General features: G+C 43.7%; 1 long non-coding RNA gene across 2 annotated transcripts; it reads left to right on the plus strand.

Moving 5' to 3' along the window:
* The first annotated feature begins 242 nt into the window (after nt 1–242).
* Nucleotides 243–26,248, plus strand: LOC132390477 (uncharacterized). 2 transcript variants are annotated; one of them, XR_009510920.1, is made up of 3 exons: nt 243–333; nt 24,442–24,606; nt 26,213–26,248. It is a non-coding gene; the product is annotated as an uncharacterized LOC132390477 (long non-coding RNA). The 2 variants fall into 2 exon arrangements; XR_009510919.1 differs by lacking the exon at nt 243–333 and adding an exon at nt 21,803–21,832.
* Nucleotides 26,249–26,476: the final 228 nt, after the last annotated feature.

Consider the following 26,476-nt stretch of genomic DNA (forward strand, 5'->3'; position numbering starts at 1 on the left):
ACTTTTAATGCATTTAATTTATGCATTATTTGCCTCAAAATCTTTTTTTGTATTTTCAGAGGAAATTTCATCTTCTTCTTCTTCTTCTTCTTCTTCTCCATCTTCGTCTGATTTTTCCAGAGAGTCCGCCTCTCTCTCAGACTCGATTCACTGTCGGTTTCAGTCGTTGCTGGGTTTTGTAGTTCTACTTGCTCTCTTTTGCGCATGCTCGTTCCTTTACTCTTGCGCAGTTCTCGTTGATCTTTTCCTTTAGAAATGGCCGATGCTGCCGCAGTCTCCTTTTCTGTTTCACCGGTGGTGTGTTGTACCTGAGTCCGCAGTTCTTCAGTAGAAGTAGGCCTTGATTCTGTTCCAACTTGAGCGGTCTTCGCGGTAGCAGTTTTCTTCGTCCTCTGTTTATCAGGCATAGCTTAAAACAATCCAAAGTAATTGATAAGTAACCTTAAAAAAGTATTAATTACCTTTTCTTCACTTAAACATTAATTTATTAACTTTTTTACGGGAGGGCTGGGTTACAGCGTCCCGATCCTACGTCATCACGTGACATCCCCCCCCTCCCCGGTCTTCATTTCTGATCCAGTCCTTGGAACAAGCATGCTCTGGAATTCAGGAACAAGGAACAGTGATTCTCCCTCTGCCCGTCTGGGAGTCAGTCATTGAATCATTAACCCCTCCACACCGTCCCATCACACACTCCCGGGGCCAGACACAGAGTGAATCTCCCTCCACACCGTCCCATCACACAATCCCGGTGTCAGACGCAGAGGGAATCTCACTCCACACCGTCCCATCACTCACAACCGGTGTCAGAGACAAAGTGAACTTCCCTCCACACCGTCCCATCACACAATCCCGGGGTCAGACACAGAGTGAATCAACCTCCTCACCGTCCCATCACACACTCCCGTGGTCAGACACAGAATGAATCTCCCTCCACCCCGTCCCATCACACACTACCGGTGTCCGACACAAAGTGAATTTCGCTCCACGCCGTCCCATCACACACTCCCGGGGTCAGACGCTGAGTGAATCTCCCTCCACACCGTCCCATCACACACTCCCGTGGTCAGACACAGAATGAATCTCCCTCCACCCCGTCCCATCACACACTACCGGTTTCAGACACAAAGCGAATTTCCCGCCACACCGTCCCATCACAAACTCCCGGGGTCAGACACAGACTGAATCTCCCTCCACACCGTCCCATCGCACACTCCCGGTGTGAGACACAGATTGAATCTCCCTCCACACCGTCCCATCACACAATCCCGAGGTCAGACACAGCGTGAATCTCGATCCATACCATCCCATCACACACTCCCTGGGCAGACACAGAGTAAATCTCCCTCCACACCGTCCCATCACACAATCCCGGGGTCAGACGCGGAGTAAATCTCCCGCCACACCGTCCCATCACAAACTCTCGGGTCAGACACAGACTGAATCTCCCTCCACACCGTCCCATCGCACACTCCCGGTGTGAGACACAGATTGAATCTCCCTCCACACCGTCCCATCACACAATCCCGAGATCAGACACAGCGTGAATCTCGATCCATACCATCCCATCACACACTCCCTGGGCAGACACAGAGTAAATCTCCCTCCACACCGTCCCATCACACACTCCCGGGGTCAGACACAGAGTGAATCTCCCTCCACACCGTATCATCACACACTCCCGGGTTCAGACACAGAGTGAATCTCCCTCCGAACCACCATGAGAGGCCTTGTTGAAAGCTTTTCAAATTCGACTAATACAATATCCACCCCGGGCTTCATCAATCAACCATTTTTCATAAACAATGTGATCAGGTTTGTAAACTATAATCTCACCCACACAAAGCCATTTTGCAAACCTCAAAAAAAATATGCCTTTACCGATGTGAGTTGAGTCTATGAGTAAGAATTAATGTAAAGACTAATGCACGAGTCAACCATTTACTGGACGTACAAAAAAGCTGGATGAGCTCAGCAGGGCCGGCAGCATCAGTTGAAAAAAGCAGTCAATGTTTCTGGTCGAGAACCTTCGTCAGGTCTAAAGAATCAGGGGGCAGGGGCCCTATGAAGAAGATGGCGGAAAACCAATCAGAGGAAAGATCAAGGGGTGGGGAGGGGAAGCAGAGAGGGGTTAGGCAGGAGAGGAGAAGAAGGTATCTAAGGGGAAAGCACAATGGGTTGTTGACCACACCAGACCACCACACCAGCCTCCGGAACCAGCATATTATCCTACGCAACTTCCGCCACCTTCAACAGGACCCCACCACGAAGGACATCGTTCCCTCTCTACCCCTCTCTGCTTTTCGCAGGGATCGTTCGCACGCATCTATCCGAACTTCTCTTAAATATTGAAATCAAACTTGCATGCAACACTCATTCTGGCAGCTCGTTCCAACACTCTCACAACCGTCTGAGTGAAGAATTTTCCTTTCCTGTTCTCCTTAATCTTTCACCCATCATCCTTAACTCATGCCCTCTGGTTGTAGTACCTCCCAACCCCCATGGAAAAAGCCGACTTGCATTCACCCAATCACTGGGACTTCATCTGTGCAGGGGTGATCGATACCAAAGGGATGGTTTGCATCTTCACTAGAAAGGGGTGGTGGTCAGTATCCTGAGGTTCTGCGCTGACAAACGATCATCGCAATTGGCAAACAAGAGGAAATCTACAGCTGCTGGAAATTCGAGCAACAAACTCAAAATACTGGAGGAGCTTCGCAGGTCAGGCAGCATCTTTGGAAAAAAAAGTACTTCTTCTGTTAATGCTGTCTGGCCTGCTGAGTTCTTCAAGCAATTTGAGTGTGTAGACCATCGTACGTTATAGTCTGTAACTTCCTTTTGGAATTGAAGACAATTTGATGTGGCTGAACCGAGGCGAGATAGCCGATCCTTTGCTGAGAGCAAGGAAAACACAAGCTTCGATCGGTGTCAGCACCGTGCGAAAGCCAGTTGCAGGTGCTGAGGTTTGGGCAAGATTGAGTCTGTGTTTTACTTTAGTAGCAACGTTAGATCTGTGAAGGGAGCACTGGTCTGAACTGCCCAGAGAAATTACTCTTGCCAATGGAACTGTTTTGTACGCTGACATTAAATTTCTTATAATGGACTGCACGAATCCTAATCTCTGAAAAAACTTCACGAGAATGAGCGTGAAGTCTGTTATTGCAACTACGGGGTAATGGGATCAGATTTAGCTAACTGTACGGACAATAGCTATGTCACCAGTAATATCACAACTTCTGCTGATGGCAGTTACAGAGTCGGCTGGCAGGCTGAACAAACGCTGTCAAGGGGTTATTACAATTCGGCATATGTAGTACCAAATAAATACCATCTGCCAGCGTTGAAGGATAAGGGAGACTGAGCAACGTTACTGGATTGCAGTGTTCCTGTTCTGGGACCGTGGATAGACATGAAAAGCCAGAGAAAGTAGCACCTCCTAGTGGCCACATATTTTAATTCCGCGTCCCATTCCCATTCTGATATGTCTATCCACGACTCCTCTACTATCACGATGAAGCCACACTCAGTTTAGAGGAACAACACCGCATATTCCGTCTGGGTAGCCTCCAACCTGATGGAATGAACATTGATTTTTTTCTAACCCGTTAATAACCTTCCTCCCTTTCTTAGCCCATCCCTGATCGATTTATTCCCCACCCTCCCTTTTTACGGAGACACTAATCTTACCTCCACTAATGTCCACCTTTAAGTACTCACCTTGGCATTTTAAAGTTGCTCCTTGTCATATTTGATACTTGCACGCTGGGTAAGTGAATCTGCTTGTCTACTCCTCTCTTAGATTTATAAACTTCTACCATTTCACCTGTCAGCCTCCTTCACTTCGTGGAAAACAGTCCAAGTCAGTATGATCTTTCCTTGAAACTGAATCCCGCCGTCCAGGTAACATTCCTGTGAATCGTTTTTGCATCGTTTCAGCTTAACCACATCCTTCCTCTCGTGGTGACCAGAACTGCACAGGGTACTCCTGGTGTGGTTTCATTATTGATTTGTACAACTGTAATATGATATCCCAGCTCCTCCCAAAGCCTTTTGCCGATGAAGGCAAGCATGACGTGCACCTTCTTCACAACCTTGTCTACCTGTGTTGGCACCTTCATGAAATTATGTACCTGTACCCCAAGTCTTTCTTTTCGTCAACAATCCTCAGGAACCTATTTTTCTCTGTCTGTGTCATAACCTGCTTTAACTTTCCAAAATCCATCATTGTGCATTTGTCTGACACTGTAACAAAACCTCTCTATTTCTCTACAGCAATAAATATCAATGAACCATTCACCTCTGAACCTTGGTCATATATGTTTTTATGAACCACTCACTACACCCATCTCTACTTTGTTGTGCAGGAGAACACATTGACGCCTCTCTATTTCTCTCATTGACAATTTATCTCTACATAAATAATTGTCTGACTTTTGTTTCCTCCTGCTTCTCTGCATGCCATCACACTTTACCACATTAAGCTTCATTTACCAAGTATTCTTCTCACCAGCTTCCCCCTGTCTTGTTGGAGAGACCAAATGTTCAATCACAACATGTCCCCTCATCACGTTCCCCATCATTGACACCGTGGATTCCGCACATTCTGCCTTTCCATCGGGTCATTAATATCAATAAGTCATTGATGATCCAGAACTGGTCCCTGGAAAACTCCACCAATTATATCCTCCTTACACGTTATTCTGTCTCAGTATGATAACCTGACTTCAATCAATATTAACACACTTCCTTCCCAGCACAGAGCTCTTGTCTTGTGCACTTGCCTTACATGTGGTAAATGCTCCAGAAAGTACTAAGACACACTTCTCCAACTTCCCCTATAAAGTCTCAAAACTCTGGTATCCCACAGAATGCTGGTGGAATGCAACAGGCGAGGCAGCATCTATAGGGAGAAGGGCTGTCGACGTTTCGGGCCGAGACCCTTCGTCAGGACTAACTGAACGGAAAGATAGTAAGAGATTTGAAAGTGGGGGGGAATGCAAAATGTCAGGAGAAGACCGGAGGGGGTGGGGTGAAGCTGAGAGCCAGAGAGGTGATTGGTAAAAGGGTTACAGAGCTCGAGAAGGGAAAGGATCATGGGACGGGATGCCGAGTGAGAAGGAAAAGGGGAGGGGAGCACCAGAGGGAGATGGAGAACAGGCAGAGTGATGCGCAGAGAGAGAAAGAAAAAAATAAAGGGAGAAAGGGGAAAAAAACTAAATATGTCAGGGATGGGGTAAGAAGGTGCATTAACGGAAGTTAGAGAAGTCAATGTTCATGCCATCAGGTTGGAGGCTAACCAGCTGGTATATAAGGTGTTATTCCTCCAACCTGAGTGTTGGGTGAAGGGTCTCGGCCCGAAACGTCGACAGTGCTTCTCCTTATAGATGCTGCCTGGCCTGCTGTGTTCCACCGGCATTTTCTGTGTGTTGTTTTAATATTCAGTAACCCAGGTTACAGGGTCCAAGACCAGGTTCCAGATGGACAGGGTGGTGAAGAGGGGTTTGGAACACTGTCCTTCAGTCAGGGCACCGAATATAGAAGCTGGGAAGAAATGGTGCAGATGTACACCACGTTGGTTTCGCCGTATTTTGCAAATAGAGTTTAGTTTAGGTCGCCCTGCTGTATGATAGACACCATTCCGCTGGAAAGAGTGCAGAGGAGATTTACTGGGATGTGACTGGATCTCAAAGGACTGAATTGTGAAAGGTGTTTTGGACAATTTTCCCCGGAATGTCAGAGAATGAGTGCTGGTATTGCAGAGGTGTATTGCAGTGTGGGTCGAATAAAACAGTCTTTCTGCCAGTGTTGGGGAATCAGGAACCGGAAGGCATTGGTTTAAGAGGAGATCTAATAGGAACCTGAAGGACAACATTTCCAAGCACAGGCTGGTCAGCAAATGGAATGAGCTACCGGGGGAGTGGTTGAATCAGGTACATTGAAGCAGTACTCGGACAGGCTAATGGGAAGGAAAGGTTTTGAAGGATATGGGTCAAAAGGTGGGAAATGGGAAAAGGACGGAGGATAACATTGTTCATAATATCGTGGTGAGGCGGTTACAGACCAGAAGCTCAGATGGGAATTTTGGTCAGTGTGGACCATTTGAGCTGAAGACTTGTTTCTGTGCTGTGTGAATCTGGCTGTAAACCCTCTTGGTTTAGTTCAATGACATTAAACTTTTCTAAATGACTTGTCATTTCTTCACAGGTTATAGACTCCAGTACAGTTACCTACTTTGTTTTCCTTTCTCTTCCACCCTTCAGCAATGGTTTTCAGCTCCACTGGGACCTTTCTGTAACAGTGATTTTTGACAGATTCCAATGTCTCTACTTTCTCTCCAGCCTTCCTGTGAAACCGTCTGGTGCAGGTCGTTGGGAACTGGATATTTTTGCTTTTAGTCCCATTAGTTTATCACCCCTGATGGTGATTGCTACACATTATGGCACAGCATTGAAATGTCACCGTTAGATATCTGTAGGATGTTTGCTGTGTCCCCACTGAAAACACCAATGGAAATTATTGAGTTAACTAATCTGTTTTTTCCTTGATATTTTTATCTTTTGTCGCATCATGAGTTACAGGAAAAATCCCGACTGTTTTGTCCACCCTGTCATTGCCTCTTTGTTTGTTCTCTGATTTAATATTTACCTTGAACTCTTTTAACCACAGACTGTTGTTTGCTCTCTGTGATTACTCTGTCTGATCGGGATAAATGTCGGCTCTAACGAACCTTCTCCTTAAACATCTGCCACTGCTCATATTCAGGATCCTTCACCGCAAGAACTCTCTGTAATACCACCTCATTACACAGATTACAACTGAAATGGCATGTTCCTGGGTAAATAAACTACTGTATGAAACTGTCTCTGACCATTCCACAAATTCCTCTTCCACTGTACCAGTTTGATTATTTTAATCAATAAACAAACAGAAGCAAACACACAGAGAATGTTGGAGGAACTCAGCAACCAGTCGACAGCTCGGGATGGGAACCATCATTCTGATTAAAGAGAAAGAGACAAAAGCCAGAATTAGGTGATGGGGGAGGAGTAGAAGGACAAGTGAGTGCGGGAGGGGTCTGGTTTCTGGAGGAACGATTATGTGAAGAGCTGTGACAGGCAGAAAAGGCAAAGAGATGAAGAGAAAGGAATCTAACAGGAGAGACGCAGGACCACGGGATTACACAAAAGAGATGGAGAGCCAGACAGAATTGATGAGGAGGTCATGGCGGTGCGTGAGGGGAAGTGAAGGAGTAAATAGCCACCAGAATGGGGTGGGGGGATCCGAAAGAACGTTGAGGTAGAGTGGGGGGAAGAAGCACAGGATATTCATCTCTTGAATTTGAAGAAATCAATGTTCATGCCGTCGAGGTTGGAGGCTACACAATCGGAATAAGAGGTGTTGTTCATTCAACCTATCCTTGGCCTCATCGCAGCAGGAGAGGAGGCCATAGTCAGACATGCTGTTGATGGCCCTCCGCAGGTCAGGTTCGACCATGGATATTGTACCTTCGCGGATGAAAGTCAATATGCAAGTCAGGGTAGTACGATACATAAAGCAAGCTGTTGCCCATGCAGGGGTGAATGCTCTCCACGCAGCTGATGATTCCAGACCAATGGTCAAGACCGATGCAGTCAGGCACCAGAGGTGTCTCAGAATTAGCGGTGTGCCTCGAAGTAGGGATGACCGTCTCTAACGACATTTGAAATATTTCTGTCACAGCCCTAGCTGTATCTACACTAACTTCCCTCAAGGTCCTAGGGGAAATCCTGTTAGGACCCGAAGGCTTTTGCCATTTCATATTCGTTAAAAGCGCCAGTACTTCCTCTTTTTTAGTCATCATAGTTTTCACAACTACCATACTTGTTTCCCTTATCTTACACGATACAATATCCTTCTCCTTATTGAATACCGAAGAAAATAAATTGTTCAAAATCGACCCCATCCACATATAGCTGTCCACTCTGATTCTCTAAGGGACCAATTTTCTCCCTTACTATCCTTTTGCTATTGATATAACTGTAGAAACCTTTAGGATTTATTTTCACCATACTTGCCAAAGCAACCTCGTATCTTCTTTTAGCTTTTCTATTTTCTTCCTTAAGATTTATTTACATTCTTTATATTCCTCAAACGCGTCACTTACACCATGCTGCCTATATTTATTATAGACCTTTCTCTTTTTCGAAATAATCTTCCAATGTCCCTTGAAAACCATGGCTCTCTCAAACATCTCACACTCTCTCAAACCCGGACTCCAGCACCATCAATACTGGTTCCAAAGACCATGGAATGGCCCCGCCGTCGATCTCGGCTGCCACAGCAACCCAGGGCATATTCAAAATCCGGACTCCAGCATCATCAATGCCAGTTCCAACGACCATGGACACCTTCAACGCGATTGCGCAGACCCCAACTGCGACTCCAGCATTGAACTCCAGGCCGGGTCTTCACGTGCTGCGGTTGTGACTCCTGTCTGACCTTCCCCAAGCACCACTCTGCAATCTCCTCTCCCTCAATCCAATCGTCAGCTCCTGGACCCTCAGAGGTTCCACCTTCCTCTCACCCTAATCCTCCGCTCTCCACCGACTTCACCAGCCTCTCCCCTGTGATCTCATCTCTCATCCGTGCCGGGTATTTACCATCCCCTCCGACATTCAACTCTCTGAGGCAGAGTGCTCTGTCCTCAGCAAAGACCTCATCTTTGTGCTCCTTCGCACACACCTCAGCGAGTTCGGCGTACGCCATGATGCTGAACTTTTCTTCCGCCGGCTCCGTCTACGAGCCTAATTCTTCGGCAAGGACTCCCACCCCACCCATGACCCGTCTTCAACCAAACTCCTCTACATGGACACCCCGCTCTGGTCTTCTGCCTGCTCTGGATCTCTTTATTGCTAGCTGCTGACGGAACATCAACCATCTGGACTTCACCGCACCTTGTTCCACTTCCAACCTCACTTCTTCCGAACGCTCTGCTCTCCGATCCCTCTGCACCAACCCCAAACTCAGTATCAAACCCACTGATAAGGGGTCGCTGCTGTGGCCTAGTGTACTGACCTCTACATGGCCGAGGCACAGCGACAACTCACTGATACCTCCTCTTACTTACACCTCGATCATGACCCTACTAAGGAGCACCAGGCCACTGTCTCCCACACCATCACCAACCTTGTCAGCTCAGGGGAGCTCCTATCCCCTGACACCAATCTCATAGTTCCCACACCCCGTACTTCCCGTCTCAGCCTCCTGCACAAGATCCACAAATCCACATGCCTGTCCAGGTAGACCTATTGTCTCAGCTTGCTTCTGCCCGACCGGACTCATTTCTGCGTATCCTGACACTGTTTTATCCAACCTTGTTCAATCCCTTCCCACCTATGTTCGTGACACTTCTCATGTTCTGAATTTTTTCAGTGATGTTTAGTTCTATTGCCCCCCACTGCATTATTTTCGCCATAGACGTGCAGTCCCTATATACCTCCATCCCCCACCAAGAAGGTCTTAAAGCTCTCCGATTATTTTTGAATTCCAGACCAAACCAATTCCCGTCTATCACCACTCACCTCCGTCTAGAGGAATTCGTTCTCACTCTCAATAATTTGTCCTTTGGCTCCTGCCACTTCCTCCATACCAAAGGTGCAGGCAGGGGCACCCGCATGGGTCCCATCTACGTCAGCCTTTCTGTTGGCTTTGTGGAGCAGTCCATGTTCCAAGCCTATACGAGTATCTGCCCCCCTCTTTTCCTTCGCTACATCGACGACTGCATTGGTGCTGCTTTCTGCACGCATGCTGAACACGTTGATTTCATTAACTTTCCCTCCAACGTCCATCCTGTTCTCAAATTTACCTGGTCCATTTCCGACACCTCCCTCCCCTTTCTTGATCTTCCTGTCTCCATCTCTGGAGACGGCTTATCTACAAATATCTTCTATAAGCCGACTGAATCTCACAGCTACCTGGACTATTTGTATTCCCACCATGTCTCTTGCAAAAATGTCATCCCCTCTTCGCAATTCCTGCGTCTCCGCCGCATCTGCTCTCGGGATGAGGCTTTTCATTCCAGGACGAAGCAGATGTCTTCCTTTTTCTATATACCGTCTGGGCAGCATCCAACTTGATGGCATGAACATTGACTTCTCTAACTTTCGTTAATGCCCCTCGCCTTCTTACCCTAGCCCTGATTTAGTTATTCCCCCCCCCGCCACTTTCTGTTCTCTCTCTGTCCATCATGCTGCCTGTTCTCCATCTCACTCTGGTGTTCCTCTCCACCTTTCTTTCTCCCTAGGCCTCCCGTCCCATGTTCCTTTCCCTTCTCCAGCCCTGTATCCCTTTTGCCAATCAACTCTCTTGCTTTTTGCTTCAACCCACGCGCTCTGGTCTTTTCTTACATTTTTGCATTTCCCCCTCCACCTCCTATTTTCAAATCTCTATCTTTTCTTTCAGTTAGTCCTGACGAATGGTCTCGGCCCGAAACATCGACAATGCTTCTTTCTATACATGCTGCCTGGCCTGCTGCGTTCCACCTTCATTTTGTGTGTGTTTCTCGAATTAGCAGCATCTGCAGATTTCCTTGTGTTTATATTGATTTCTTACAATTTTAAAAGTAAGGTTGCTATTAATTGATACCAAATTATTCAAAGGAAAATGTTCATTCTTATGAAAATTTATTTTATGTCCTGAAAACTGGCAAAAACAGGAGAATGAAGGAAGTACGAAAGGTAATGAGGTCTTAACATTAAAAATATAAAGCAAAAGGTCATCGGCATAATGCAAAAGTTCTAAAGAAAGGGCATATTTGACACAGCTTTGTGGACCAAGGAGCCTGTATTGTGCTGTTGCAATTCTATGTTCTGTATGTTCCTATTCTACCTGTTTCCTCAACACTACATGCCCTTCCACGAATCTTTCTAACATATGAAACTTGGCAACACAACCATCTATTCTATCATATAAGTCATTATATACAGCAAAAAAAAGAAGTGATCCCAACACCGACCACTGTGGAACACCACTGGCCACTGGCAGGTAACTGGAAAAGGAGCATTTTATTCCCAATTACTGCCTCTTACCAATCAGCCAATGACCTAACAATGTTAATAACATTCTAGTAATATCCTGGGCTCTTACTTTGGTAATCAGCCATCTGTGTGGTAACTTGTCAAAGGCCTTCCTAACGTCCAGATAAACAAAATCCGCTGCATCCCATTTATCTATCCTACTTGTATTCTCCTCAAAGAATTCCAACAGGAAGACGTGAATTATTCAAAGAGTAAATAAATAGACTAAGCTCAGAGATAGTGCTTAGCCGATGACGAATTATTTTGACACAACTAAAGCATCCATTTATCACTGACTGAAGAGTCGTGGAAGATTGAAGATTGTCACCATCCAGACTTTAGGTGATCCTAACCCTCTGTGCAATTCCCAATCTACAATACAAGGTCAGCAATATTCATTTGTTACTGAAAGCTTGGAGCCATAAAAATGTTATAAAATAAACATTTAACATTGAATCGGATAGAAAACCTGATTCATAAAGGTTTGGATACAGGAGGAAGTGGTTTATGATGAATGTTAAATTGTGCCAATGCTTAAAATAAGGGATAGCAAAAATTAAAGGCCTGAAAGAGGACCACAAGCTTTAGGTTTGGAGGCCATTGTGCCTCAATAACCCCGAGTTCTATGTTGTCTGGAGACAGGGGCTTCCGCTTTGGCTCTCGGCAGTATCAGCCGTACCAAATAGGTCAATAAGTAGAGGCCAGGCTAAGAGAGGTCCACGGGTCTGGGCGTTCAGCCAAGGAATAACAACTCTGACTGGTAAGACCAAACTGCTCCAGAAACAGCAATGAAGAATTATTCTAGATCTGAGTGTAATGCTTCTCCTCAGTCTCCACGTGGGATGTGTACTGGACTGCACTGAAACCCAAGAGGAATCTACTGACATGGTGAAGAAAGCCCTGACCACGGCCAGAGAAGGAAGACATTTATTTCTGCCCTAACTGTCAGTAGTGTAATTGGCAGAAAATATAAATAAAATAGTTGCACTTGGACTTTTAGCATTTTTCATTCTCAAATTATAACAGCTCAGAAGTGGTAGTCGGATGCAGCAAATTGAAGTACTTTATTACACTGAAGGAAACAACTCCAATGTCATGATGAACATCCTCTTATCATTAGTCGTGTGCTCTGAATCATTCACCAGGAAATGCTGATGGATATTTGCCATACACACACATACTCATTGCAGAAATCAAAATCATATTTCTGGAGGTGTATTTCCTTAGCAGCAGCTTGGCTTACAATTAAGACTGGATACAATTGGAAAGGAAGCTGAAATGTTTTCTCTGGAACACCAGAGACTGAGGCGGGATCAGATAAAAGTTTATAAGATTAAAAGAGGCACAGATAGATTAGACAGGGAGTATCTGTTTCCCGTGGTTGAAATGTCAAATACCAAAGGGCAGGCATCTAGAGTGAGAAGGCATGGGTTCAAGTGGCACATGAGAGGTAGGCTTTTGACTCAGAGAGTTGTGGATGACTGGAATGCATTGTTCTTACGAGCTCTTAACAGATCTTTACTTACCAAACGGTTACCTGCTGTGTTCTGGACAGCTATGTGGGAATATGCATCTCAGACTTTCGCACATATTTTCCTGTGAATTGACAAGAAACAAAGAACAGAGAATTCAGCTTGCAGCTCCGTTATCTCAGACTATTGACTTTGTTGCCCATGGAAGAATTCCACAGCATGCTTTCTGGAGTGCTGTTGCACTGAAAAGGGTTCAGGTATGAGGACAGGTGACAGAAAATAGTTGAGAGAATAACACACGCCAATCCTCATGGAGGGATCAGAAATTAAATGAGGGAGCTAAGTTCCTGGGTGTGAAAATATCCGAGGACCTAACCTGGACCCAACATATTTATGCTGTTGTAAAGAAGGTATTTCGGCGGCTATATTTCAATAGAAATTTGAGTAGATTTTGAATGTCACCAAAAACGCTATACTTTCTTGGAAGCTTGACAAAATTTGACATGTTAGCTGAAACATTTACAAATTTCCACAGTTGTATGTTAGAGAGTATATTGACTGGTTTTCTCGTGGCCTGATATGGAAGCATCAATGCCATTGTACGGAAAAGCCTGTCAGTAGTAGTAAATATGGCCCAGTCCGTCATTGGTAAACCAAACCCACTAATCCCTCCTACCTACACCATGTCCAAATCCCTCCATCTTCCTGCATCAGATCACCTCTCAGTCTCTGGAGTTGCAGTGAAAACAACTATTTTATTACCCCTCTTGTGATAGTACACACCCTTTAACTGAGGCAGCATCCTGGTAAACATACTCTGCACCCTCTACAGAGCCTCCACATCCTTCCAAGTGTGGGGCCACCAGAACTTTATGCAGTGATCCTGACGTGGCCCAACGAGAGTTTTACCAAGTTGGAACATGAATTTTGAACTCAGTACTTCGACAAATAAATGAAAGCATTCTGTATGCTTCTCTGAAGCAACATATCAACCTGTGTAGCTACTTTCAACTAGCAATGAATGGGGATGCCATGATCTCTGCTCAGCAACACTCTAAAGACCTTGTCCATAACAGAGTTCTGTCTCTTTGCATTTGCCCTGCAGAGTTGCAGTTCCTCACATTTCTCTGGGTCAAATTCCATCTGCCATTTCTCAGCCTATATCTGCAATTGATCTATATTTTGTTGTATTTATTGCCACTCCCTTGTACTATCCACAGCTCCGTCAATCCTGGTATCATCTGCTAATTTACTAATGAATCCATCTACATTTTCATCCAGGACATCTAGAGACATTACAAATAGCAGAGGTCCCATAATAGATCGCTGTGAAACTCCACTAATCGAAGACCTCCAGCTCCAATGTTTTCCTTCAACCACTCCTCCTGTCTCTTATGCGAAAGCCAGTACTGACTCCAAACAGCCAATTCCCTGCCAACCACATGCATCTGAATTTTCCGGATTACCATCCAAAAAGACTTTGCCCAGCGCCTGAGTAAAATCAATGTAGATACATGCACTGCCTACCCTTATCAAGCTCTATGTAAATAGCTTCTATTTGGATAAACAAGTTTGCCAAAAATAATCAATTGAAGGTGACCATGAACAAACAGGTCCTGACTCAGTGTCGTCAGTTGGGGGTCGTATGTCCACACTGTCCCTGGGATCAAATCCACATATTTAGACATCAAAGTTAACACTATTGCTGCCAGAAGAAGTGAGAAACAAGATACACTTAAACATCATCCATAACATTTCCAATCTGTTGAACCCATTTCCCTGCAATTTAGTGAAAGACTGTCTATAGCCGTAGTTATGTGACTTGTCAGGACCTCAGTCCGAGCATGATTCAGCTGTACCCTGTCCAATCAAATCATCTCCATTCCTCCCCAAAAGTGGGACCAAAGTATCATGAATATCAGCAATCTTCCTCCAGTCTTTGAGGCACACTTTTAACTCCCTAATCTAATTGATCCTGTAACAAGCGCACGCACTTTACATAACAATGCAGAGTATATTAACCTTTTGATTCTGATTCCTATATTTATTTCTTAGCTGCTTAGCAGTCACTTTTCAGTGGTTATCCTATTTGCTGGACTCACCTGGACCAGGACCACTGATCATTTTTTTTCTCCCACCCCAAATTCCTCCGCAGTTCAGATGTGATGCCCCAAATCTATTAGTTACTTATTTATTGAGATGCAAGATGGAACAAGGACTTCCATCCCCTCAAGCTGCGCCACCTAGTAAACCAAGGTACAAGCTGTGTAATCACAGGACAATTTGTAATGATCAATTCCCAAGCCTATCGGTCTTTGAACCGTGAAAAGAAACTCGATCAGTCGGGAATATCCCAAGCTTTCCACTCAGTGGATGTAAAGAGACTCCGAGCATGATGGGACTGGAATTGTTCTCCAAACTCCGGAACGTCCCAGTCGCCCCACTCTTTGAGAAATGTGAAAGGCAGAAGATAGGAAACAAGGGGCTAGGTAATCAGACTTTAGTGGTAGGGACGATGTTGGAGTTGATTGTAAAGGATGTGGTTTAGAGATTCTGGAAGGCACGAATAGCTTGTCAGAGGCATGGTTTCCTTGAGAAAACCTTGCCTGACTAATCTGTTGGAATTCTTTGAAGAAAGAAAAAAAAATAAGATACGCAAATATGTTGATGTTGTGTCGATGTAGATACGTTGATGTTGTGGACATAGATTTTCAGAAGGCTTTTCACAAGCTGCCACACTGTAACACTATAACACTATAACAAACTATAAACCCATGGTATTATAGAAAAGATACCAGCACGGATTCAAGAAGTGCTGATTGGCAGGAGGAAAAGAGCGGGGAGAAAGGGATCCTTTTCTGATTCATTACCCTGACTATTGGTGTTCCTCATGGGTTTGTGTTGTGACCAATTTTTTTTTATTATTATATGAGAATGATTTGAGTGATGGGATTGATGGACCTGATGGAATTGATGGCCTTGTTGCAAAGTTTGCAGACGATACAAACATAAGTGAATCAGCAGGTAGATTTGAAAGAATAGGGAAGATACAGAAGAATTCGATACATTAAGGGAATGGTCAAATAAGTGGCAGATGAATCCAATGTTGAGAGGTTTATGGTTGTAAACTTTGTTAGAAGAAATGAAAGTTTTACTGCTTTCTAAATGGAAATAAAACATAAAAATCTGAAGTGCAAAAGCATTTGGGATTCCTGTGCAGCATTTGAAAACTTAATTTGTAGGTTGATTCTGTGGTCAGGAAGGTAAATGCCGTGTAAAATTTTATTTCAAGAGAATCAGAATATAAAACCGAGGATTGAATGTCTTGTAATATGAAGAGCATTTAGAACATAGAACATGGAAAACTTCCAGCACAATGCAGGTCCTTTGGCCCACAATGGTTTACAGAACATTTTTTTGAATTTATAATTTACCCCGGATTACACATAGCCCTCTATTTTTTCTAAACTCCATGTTCCATCCCAGGAGTCTCTTCAAATACCCTATTGTATCCACCTGCACCATTCCACAAACTCATCACTCACTGCTTAAAATACTTACCCCTGACATCTCCTCTGTATCTACTTCCAAACACCTTCAAAATGTGCCCTCACACATTAGCCTTTTCAGCCCTGGGATAAGACCTCTGACTATCTGCACAAACAAAGCCCCTGATCATCTTATACACCTCTATTATGTCACCACTCATCCTTCGTTGCTCTGAGAAGAAAAGGACAAGATCATTCAATCTATTCTCAATGGGCATGCTCCTCACTACCGGGACCATCCTCGTAAATCTCCTCTGCACTCTCTCTGTAGTCTCCACATTCTTCCTTTTGTGCAGCGACCAGAACTGGACACAGTATTCCAAGTGGGGTCTGACAGGCGTACTATATAGCTGCAATATTAACCTCTCGGCTCTTGATCTCAATCCCACAGTTGGTGAAGGCCAATGCACCGTATGTCTCATCAACCACAGTCAAACTGAACAGCAGCTTTGAGTGTCTTATGGACTTGGACCCTCTGTTCCTCTGTACAGACAACCAAATAAAGAAATGTTCCTCCAAACCATGGTGCACTCAGAAAACATATACCCACAAAGCACAGCACATAAAACACACCATTATCACAAATAAATGGCTAAAATAAAATTCACAATACATGCAGTGGGCAGCACGGGTGAATTGTAAAGAGTAAACAGTAAACAATAAACAGCTCACATTGCTCGTGATGAGACCTTGGTGGTGCGAGGATATTTATTAGGTTCTCAGCCTGAGGGAAGAAGCTGTTACCCAGTCTGGCAGTCGTAGACCTGATGCTCCAGCATTTAATTCCTAAAGATTGTGGGTGTCAAAGAGATTGGCGGATGTGTGGTACGAGACCTGAACAAATTCAACTTTGTTATTTCACTAATGCTGCCCTCAAACGTTGTTAACATTCATTCTGTCTTTGTTCCTTGAGCGTGTCCTGACAACCAGCCAGTCCAGAATTCTTGTTGTCATGGAGAATGGCTGGGAACAGAAGCAGTTCTTGCAGTCTCCATTTCTCTAAGTTCATCTTTCTCCCTCTATGATACGTCAGTCTTCCATCAGCTGAATAACAGAACTGAGCAGCAACAAGATAAGCAAGGCCACATGGTCGAATGTAAATGTCTGGGTCAATACGAGTGGCATTCAGATCTGTCACTGAAAGGGTAGCGATGAGCGTACTGGAAATATAGGTGCAGCAGATAAACACCAGTAACATTTTTAAACCTGATGTGGATGTAAGGCAAAGAACACCATGAATGTATCAAGTTCAGACAGTGACCAGCCTCTGATCTCTGCTGGACAGTGGAACAGGTTTAGTAGTCCCACAGGAAACACTGAGATTCTAAAGTGTTTGAGATTATCACTCATCATTCACTCAAAATCTACATTATGCAAGCTGTCCTCTTACTACAATTTTTCTCTGGAGAACCTGCTCAGAATGGCCTAGGACAATTCATCTGGGTATGTTCCCATCTTGGCCCACAGACACTTCATAACGCCAGTCCATGGGGTTAATTCAGTATTAAGCCCGAAAGCTGAGTGCTGCTTACTATATATAAAGTCACACTCGATAACGGAGTCAGCTCACAGGGGAGCTGGAAGCACTAGTGACAGTAGATCAGTTTGACAATTGATCCTCTGCACTGGTTTGCCAGCTGACTGCACATCAGCTGGACTCAAAGAGCACAGGGCCAGTTCCAGAGCGAGCAGCTGCTCTGCTGACATCGGCAATCAGTGAGGAGCTTTTTCCACAAACTCAGTGTTAAAGATTCATCGGCTGAAAACACATGTCCACTATTACAAAAAGAAAATAATTTGAACTACTTAATACAATAGATTTGGAGAAATATACTGCACAGAAAACAGGCACTACGGCCAAACACATCCACGCTGAGCAAGTTACCTGAATGAGCTTCTTATTTGCCCTCAATGACCCTCTAAATCTTTCAAATCAATGCACATGTCCAAATGTCTTCTAAATGGTAAAAACATGTCTATTAACTTAGTTTGTACTTAGTAAATCTGAGATGAATTTAGCCAGGGGATTTCCCAGCTTGTGAACTGGGAAGATCTGTGGAATGCCACTCTCTCTTTTTGGACTCTATGGAAAGTCTATGGTGGAGCACAGGGGCCGTCGGCTGAGTCCAATGCAGGATTTACAGCTGTCCATTTATGGGGATTTCCCTCCACAGATACGTATTAGTCGCAATTAGAGATCAGACTTGACATCTATTGCACAAAGACCAGCTCGTTCAATTCATACAAAGTCTGCAGGGTAACATAGTATTCCTCAGCTGACGAGAAATAAATCTCAATAATTTATTCACGATGCCCGATGACCTACCTTTTTCCCTTCAGGAGCTGGGGTTTGGATTCAAAGATATTAAGTGGTGTAAAGTGCTGACCACTGATTTGCTACGTGGAAGTGGGTGAGATGATTCTGCATTGACAGAAAAGCTGACGTCATCCTGTTACATATTCCGGCAACAATGAATATATGTTCGGCAAGGGGTTCTGTATAACAAATAACACGTTTATTAAACACAGAAAACAAACCCCCCCAAAAGTAACCAAACACTAACGTAACCGGAAACAGCTGCTGTGCGGCAGCTCAAACAGTCCTTAAAGCGATATTGCAAAAACAGTTCTTGAAAGTAGTATTGCCAAAAGTTCGATATGCTCACAGTTCAGCTAAAAGGAGAGACTTTATAAGACTATTTAAATTTTCTTTCACGTCGCTTCACTTCCATACCCGATGTCGAACTTCTCCCACGACGAATTTACAAAATGGAACGGCTTAAAGGCACTGACCTTTCCTTTATCACACTGTCCTCAATCTCCGGCTTTCCCGCAGAGATTAACACGTGAACAGTCCACGAAATCCTTTCGATTAAGGATTAAATAAGGTCGAACCCGTTTCACCGTCGAAATAGATCCTCCTCGATCTTCGATCTTCACTCTCCACTGATTTCGGAACTAGCAGTATTTCAAGAACCTGCTGGCAATGATCTTTTAAACTTTTGGCATTTGATAAAACTTCAACCTTCAGCTAAACTGCGTCATCCCATTAAATCACGCAGTGGCATGAAATCAACTTGACAAATCCAGCCACGAGCTGCCCCTCCTCACAGGGTGGGGTCTTCCTTTTATAACCAGTAAAAAAAACTGTCACATGATCTCTACTGGCGGGAAAATGATGTCATTTCACCATCACAAGACCATTACCTCAAGTCCAGTACAGCTTCAACCCCTGTCAAGTGACAAGGGTACCACTGTCATGTCACGAGTACGTAACCATCCATTCGTGGAATATACTGTTTTTAACTTTCCATTTGTTTTACAGTACCCAGTGAAAAACATCCACTTCATGTGACAGAAGCCATAACAGATCATAAGTCTGTTGGTTATACAAACTTTATCTGGAGACCTAATAGAGAAATCCCATCCTTACCCATTCTCGTTTTTCATCACTCTCATCCCTACATCTAGACCCCTGACTCTTATCTGCCTCCTGACAAGCCTTTTGATAGTATCAAGTCTCCAGGAGCTTGTCAGGACGGGGACAGGATTGGACCCGAATGCAGAACGCAGGCACTGAAGTACTAGTGGTAGGACAGGATGGGGATGCCGTGGCATGCAGGGGCTTATGCAGGCGGGGCTGGATCCCCGATTTCGTGATAGGGCAGGAGGATCCCAGAGCTCGTGGCGGGCCGCATGGATCCCGGGCAGGGCCACCTCCCAGGCTAAAAACACGGAGGCATCTGCAAGGAGCGGACACCTGGGCAGGTGCGGGGCACAACCCTTAGTGAGCAATGGGTGGAAAGGGCAGAATCCCCACCGGGCAGCGGCAGTCCAGCCGGGCCTGCCTGAGGGAGGCAAGGAATCAGAAGAAAGCTGCGTCCAGCGTGAGCAGTAGGGCTACCGTGATACACCGGTTTATTGGGAAGGGCAACCAACAGCGTGACAGCGCAGGCAAGGCGACTAAGGCGGAACAGCGGGACCAGCGCACACGAGAGAAGCAGTGGAACAAGTCCAACCGGACAGAACATATGCAGAAGAGGCCGGCAACAGGGCAAAACAGGATTCCGAGCAGGCCGGCAACCAGGGAAAGAGCAGAATTCAGAGCCGGCAGCCCAGGTACAGATCGGGTTAAACCGGCTTCGGAGTAGGACAACCCACACCCAGGCTCAGTCCCCGAGTCCCTTATAAACACCTGCCCCCTATTAGGCTACAGCTGTCCCTCCTTAAGTCAAGACGATCCAATGGCTGCGGGTGACAGGAGGGCTGGCTGGAGGAAGAGAAGAATGCTGAGATTCATGGTACTTTGCTTCCACTATTGCGGAAGGATGGAGATGATTTGATTGGACAGGTTCCAGCTGAAACATGCTAGGTCTGAAGTCCTGACAAATCACATAACTAGGGCTGTGGACAGTATTTCAATAAATAGCAGGGAAGTGGGTTCAACAGATTGGAATTGGAATGTTTTTATTATTGCCATAGGTACCGCAATAGTGAATGTTTTTGCATGTATACCCTTGAGACAAATCAAATCATATCGTTACACAGTGTAATGAGGTAGGATAAGGTAAAACATTAATAATGCAGAAGGTGTAGAATAATGTGCAGAATAATTACAATAGAATTAAGGAAAAGTATGGATGAAATAATAGCATCCATGACATCACTGACGAGCGCTGCCTCAAAAAGGCAGCATCCATCATGAAGGACCACCACCACCCAGGACATGCCTTCTTCCCATTTCTACCATCATGGAGGAGGTACAGGAGCCTGAAGGCACACACTCAATAGTTCAGCGACAGCCTCTTCCCATCTGACATCGGATTTCTTACTTATTTAACTTTTTTATACTATTTTTATAGAAATCTAACTGTGATTTACTGGTTTTATTATAATGTATTACGATGTACTTCTCGAGCATAACACATTTCAAGACATATAGCAGTGATATTAAACCTAATTCTTTTTGTGAATATTAAAGAGGATACAAAGAGTACTTTTACAGATGTATAAACAGTAAAAGAGAGTGTAGAATGGATATTGGACCTCTGGGAAATGACACTGGAGAAGTTGTCAGATACACTGAAACGGCAGAGAACTGTACACGTACTTTGTGTCAGTCTCCAATGTTTTCCGACATGAAGAGATGCCAGAAATTGAAGCCTGGGCGGCATTGAGTATCATCACTTTTAATAAGGAGATATTGCTTGGAGAGTTGTAAATCCTGACGGTGGATGGACAAGACATCACGGATTCGCAAAAAGAGGCGATTGTGAAGGCATTCACAGAGCAAGAATAATTAGTCAGGAATTGCTCCCCGTGACCGGGAAATCACAAATGTCACTCTACTCCTGAGGAACACAGGAAGGAAAAAGATAGGAAATTATTGGTTGCTGACCAAGATTGCAGTGGACGGTGCAATTTGAGAGTCCATGCTACGGATGAGGTATAAGTGCATCTTGGTTCTTACTTCTCCTAACAGTAAGAGTGTTCACTTTGATTGTGTAAATATGTGGATTTCATCTCCAGGCACAGTGAGTATATAAGATCCCCATTTGAATACACTAAGATATGAACTGTTTGTTCATAGTCACAGTGCATTGATTACTCTTCACAAACATGTTTATCCAAATATTTGCGCCATTGCAAAATACTCCATTTGAGGTTGTTCCCCTCCCTGAATCACAATATATAGGGGACAACCACCGAAATCTGATACAGCAGCTCAAAGAAAGCAACTTCGATTTCTTCGTTACAGGTAAATCTGATTTGTCTGAGTCTTTCTGAAATAATTATTGACAAGCATTAAATGGAGATGGCTTCATTGGTAAATTGGCAGATGATGAAACAATTGATGGAGCTGTGGATAGTGTGGAGAACTGGCAATAAATACAGCAAAATGTAGATCAATTGCAGATATAGGCTGGGAAATGGCAAATGGAATTTGACCCAGATAAATGTGACGAATTGCACCTCAGTCAGGCAAACGCAAGACAGAACACTGTTATGGGCAAGGTCCTTTGGTGTTGCTGAGCAGAGAGATCATGGCATCCTAGTTCATTGCTAGTTGTAAGTAGCTACACAAGTTGGTATGTTGTTTAGAAATAGGCGTACAACATGCTTGCATTTATTATTCAAATAATTTAGCTCAATTCTCATGTTCCTACTTTGTAAGACTCTCGTTGGGCCACATCTGGATGACTGCATACAGTACTGGTCGCCCCACACTTGGAAGGATGTGGAGGCGTTGGAGAGGGTGAAGAATATGTTTACCAGGATGCTGCTTCATTTAGAGGGTGTGTGCTATCACAGGAGGCGTAATAAAATGTTGTTTCCACTGGAGCTCCAAAGGCTGAGGGGTAATCTGATAGAGGATTGCAGGAAGATGGAGGGTATGGACATGGTATAGGCAGGAAGGATTAGTGTTTGGGTGTTTTTGATTTGCTTTATAGCTAGTTCATCACTACATTGTGGCCCAAATGGCCTGGTGCTGTGCTGTACACGTCATTGTTCTATGTTCTCAAAGCATTTTCATAGCAAACTGACATGTTTGACTGTTACTTTGTAGCTGTTGGGTAAATCCTTTGCAATTTACAACTTGCTATTTCTAAACTCAAGGTAAAGATTCCAATTAGAATTTTAAATCTCTCACAATATCATTAGACATGTTGGCTCCTAAACTACACAAGCAGCAATGACGTTAAATTAGTTTCGACATTCCATGTTCATGAGATGTTCTTCTGCACACCATTGATTTAACATGTGGTAATTTGAGTTAATAGCACCTTTCTGTCACCTTAAACAGTCTGACATATCACAGAAACAAATATTTTCACCCATAGAACTGCCAAAGATCAGATGACTTATCTTTAAACGCTGGAATCTCTTGTACATGAAAGTCGCTGAAGGTTCTGAGATTCTCAAACCACCCTGCCTGGCACATGTGATCAATCCATGGTCAAGGTCACTAAGATCTCATTTCTCTTCTATGCTGATGTTTGGTCTCAACAGCAAATGAATCTCTTGACCATTCCTGCATGCTTTTATGCATTAAGTTACATCGAACATTTTGGATGATGAGATATCGGCACTAACAAGTGTAGTGGGATGTACGGGTGTCCATAATAAAGTGGCCACTGAATGTATTATGCTCTGATTGGGCTGTCCTGAACCATTTCTCTGTCACTGAGGTATTTTAGAAGTAGAGTTTCTGATAAATTGAAAAAACAGCATCCAATCTCACTCATGCAGCAACGTTACGACAATGTGATTGATAATGACACTGATAGAAAGGACAAGGACTGAGCACCAGGGAGAACTTGCCCATCTTTTCCAAGGTACATGGAAATCACTCAAAAGGGTTTAACATCTCTGTCTGGATTGCTTCAGAGCTGCATTGAAATAGCATCCTAGAATTTGAACTGTTCACAAGATTGGACCTTGAACCCATTCTATAGACTCAAGGGAAGAATCACACCACCTGGTCACACTTGACACTGATACGAACTCAGCATAAAAACAACTTTAGGGAAATGGAAAACAATCAGCTCAGCAAAGGCAGCAGTACAGGAACTTGCAGCTCATACGGAATGGAATCTAAATTCAAACTCTCTGTGATTAAAGAAGAGAATAGTAATTTTAATGTTATTCTATCTACAATTGAAGGGTGTTCTAAAGTAGTCTTCAAGGCTACTAGAGTCTGTACTTCTGCAGATAATCTATTACCTTGTGACAGGTATCTGATTGTACAAGACAATATGTGGGAACTGAATTCAGCACAGATATACTATAGCCTATTGTTGAACACACACAACTTAAAACTACAAAAATACAGTATTGCCTTTAAAACTGATCTGATTTACTGTCCCAGCTATCCAATGATAAGTCATTCTTGTCATATAGAAGGATGTCTGTATTCACTTTACCTGTATTCTCAGTTTTCTGAAATATTCTACCTCTCAATTTGTAGTTTCCAAAAGTCATAGGAGCAGAATTAGGCCATTTAAACCCAAAGGGTTTGCCCCACCATTCCATTTTGGCTGATTTATTATCCCTCTCAACCTCATTTGCTTCCCCTGGTCAGGAACCTTTCACAAACATACTAATGAATAATCTATCAATCTCCACTTTACACATCCCCAATCACTTAGCTTCACAGCTGTCTGTGGCAAGCAATTCCAAAGATTCACCACCTTCTGGCTCGAGAAATCCCTCCTCATCCCTGTTGTAAAGGGACATACTTCTACTCCAAGGCTGTACCGTCTGGTCCCAAACTCCACCACCACAAAATACATCCTCTCTACTTCAACTCTATCTAGGTCTTTCAATATCCATAAGCTTTCAATGTCCTTCTTTTCTCTTTACCAGAGCTATCAAAAGTGAGATACCTTCCTCCAGATAATGGCCTTCCAAAAAACACTTGTCGTCCTGGTGTTTCTCCTGCTGCTTGTTAACACTGAGTTTTCCAAAGCCCAAATGTCCAGTCGTCATGAAACCAGATTAAACAGTAATGCAGAGGGAATTTCTTCACAGGTAGGATTGTCTTACCTCCACTTCTTTAACAGTGTTCATTGTTGAATTTTCTTTACAGATATACAACCAAACGAAACAACATTCCTCTACAACGTGCTCCAACCACAGAACATTGATCGCACAAAGCACATAAAACTAAATATTGTCAAAAATAAGTGAATAAAATATAATTCACAATGCATGCAGTGTGCAGCACATTAAAAAAAAACAACTAACAGTAAAGAGCTCACTGTCTTGTGATGAGAGGTCGGGAGTGGCAGGGCATTCATTGGTTTTGTAACCTAATGAAAGAAGCTATTACCCAGTCTAGCAGTCATAGTTCTCAAGCTCCAGTGCCTCCTTCCCGATGATTATAGGTCAAAGAGATTGGGAGATATGTGCCAGGGATCCTCAATGATGCTTTGGGCTTTGACTAAATGAAATGTGTCAGATCATTAATATTCCAAACAACATTTTATTTAAAGTCAAACATCTATTTTTTGATATAATGAACATACTGAAATGCAATAAAAAAACATTAATTTTTCCAAGTCAAATTGAGTTTATTCTTATTATCATAAGTTCAGTGAGGTACGGATTCAGTACCAAGGAAAATTTGCATGCAGCAACATCACAAAGATGAAGGGACAGACAGCACACAGAATATAGATTATGCATTAGCTCTTCCTAAAGTCATGCCATATGCAATAAAGTCGATTTGCCATCATGAGTATATATTTTCAGAAGTTAATTGGCTGGAATAGTAATGAATGGGAGATTGGTTTGACTAGACAAAATAGATGAATGTTACTTGAGGCAGGCATCCCCAACAGGGCTGAAAACAACGTCAATTACAATTTCCCACGAGAAGTTACTCACGGACAGTTATAGAAAATCGTGTTGGTCTTGTAATGGAAATGTTCCCATGATACTTCAGGGTTTATTCATCGAGAAGATACTTTGATTGATGCACAAGTGGGGTGGGAGGTGGACGGGGTAATATTTTGGAAATATTTTCTGAGGAGCTGTCTGGTCAAATTAAATAGTGAGAACTGGTGCCGAATACTTTCCTGTGTTCAATGGTGGGTGAGGTTCACCAATGACGGACTGGGCCATATTTAGTACATATTACAGGCTTTTCCGTACAATGGCATTGATGCTTCCATATCAGGCCAAGATGAAACCAGTCAATAAACTCTCTAACAGACATCTGTAGAAATTTGTCAGTGTTTCAGATAATAATTCAAATTTTGTCAAGCTTCCAAGAAAGCATAGCATTTTTGGTGACATTCCAAATCTCCTCAAATTCCTATTGAAATATAGCCGCCGTCACACCTTCTTTACAGCTGTATCAATATGTTGGGTCCAGGTTAGCTCCTCGGACATACTGGCCCCCAGGAACTTTAAATGGCTCCCTCACTGCATTTCTGATCCCTCCATGAGGATTGGTGTGTGTCATTCACTCAACTATAATGTGTCATCTGTCCTCATACCCGAACTCTACATTCTCAAACCCGACCTCCGGAAAACACGGTGAGGAATTCTTCCATGGGCAAGAAAGTCAATGGTCTGAGATAACTGAGCTGCAAGTTGAATTCACAATTCTTTGTTTCTTGTCAATTCACAGGAAAATATGAGCGAAAGTCTGAGAAGCAGATTCCGACCAGGCAACAGGTGACTTTGTGGTTTGTTAGAAGTAAAGGTCTGTTAAGATCTATTAAGAACTGTGCATTCCAGTGATCCACTACTCTCTGAATAAATAAAACCCTACGCCTCACATGCCCTTTGAACACACGCCTTCTCACTTTAAATGCCTGCCCTTTGATATTTGACATTTCAACCCCGGGAATCAGATACTCCCTGTCTACTCTATCTATGCCTCTTTTAAACT

This window comes from Hypanus sabinus, unplaced genomic scaffold, assembly GCF_030144855.1.
Source record: "Hypanus sabinus isolate sHypSab1 unplaced genomic scaffold, sHypSab1.hap1 scaffold_922, whole genome shotgun sequence".
Classification (NCBI taxonomy): Eukaryota; Metazoa; Chordata; class Chondrichthyes; order Myliobatiformes; family Dasyatidae; genus Hypanus; species Hypanus sabinus.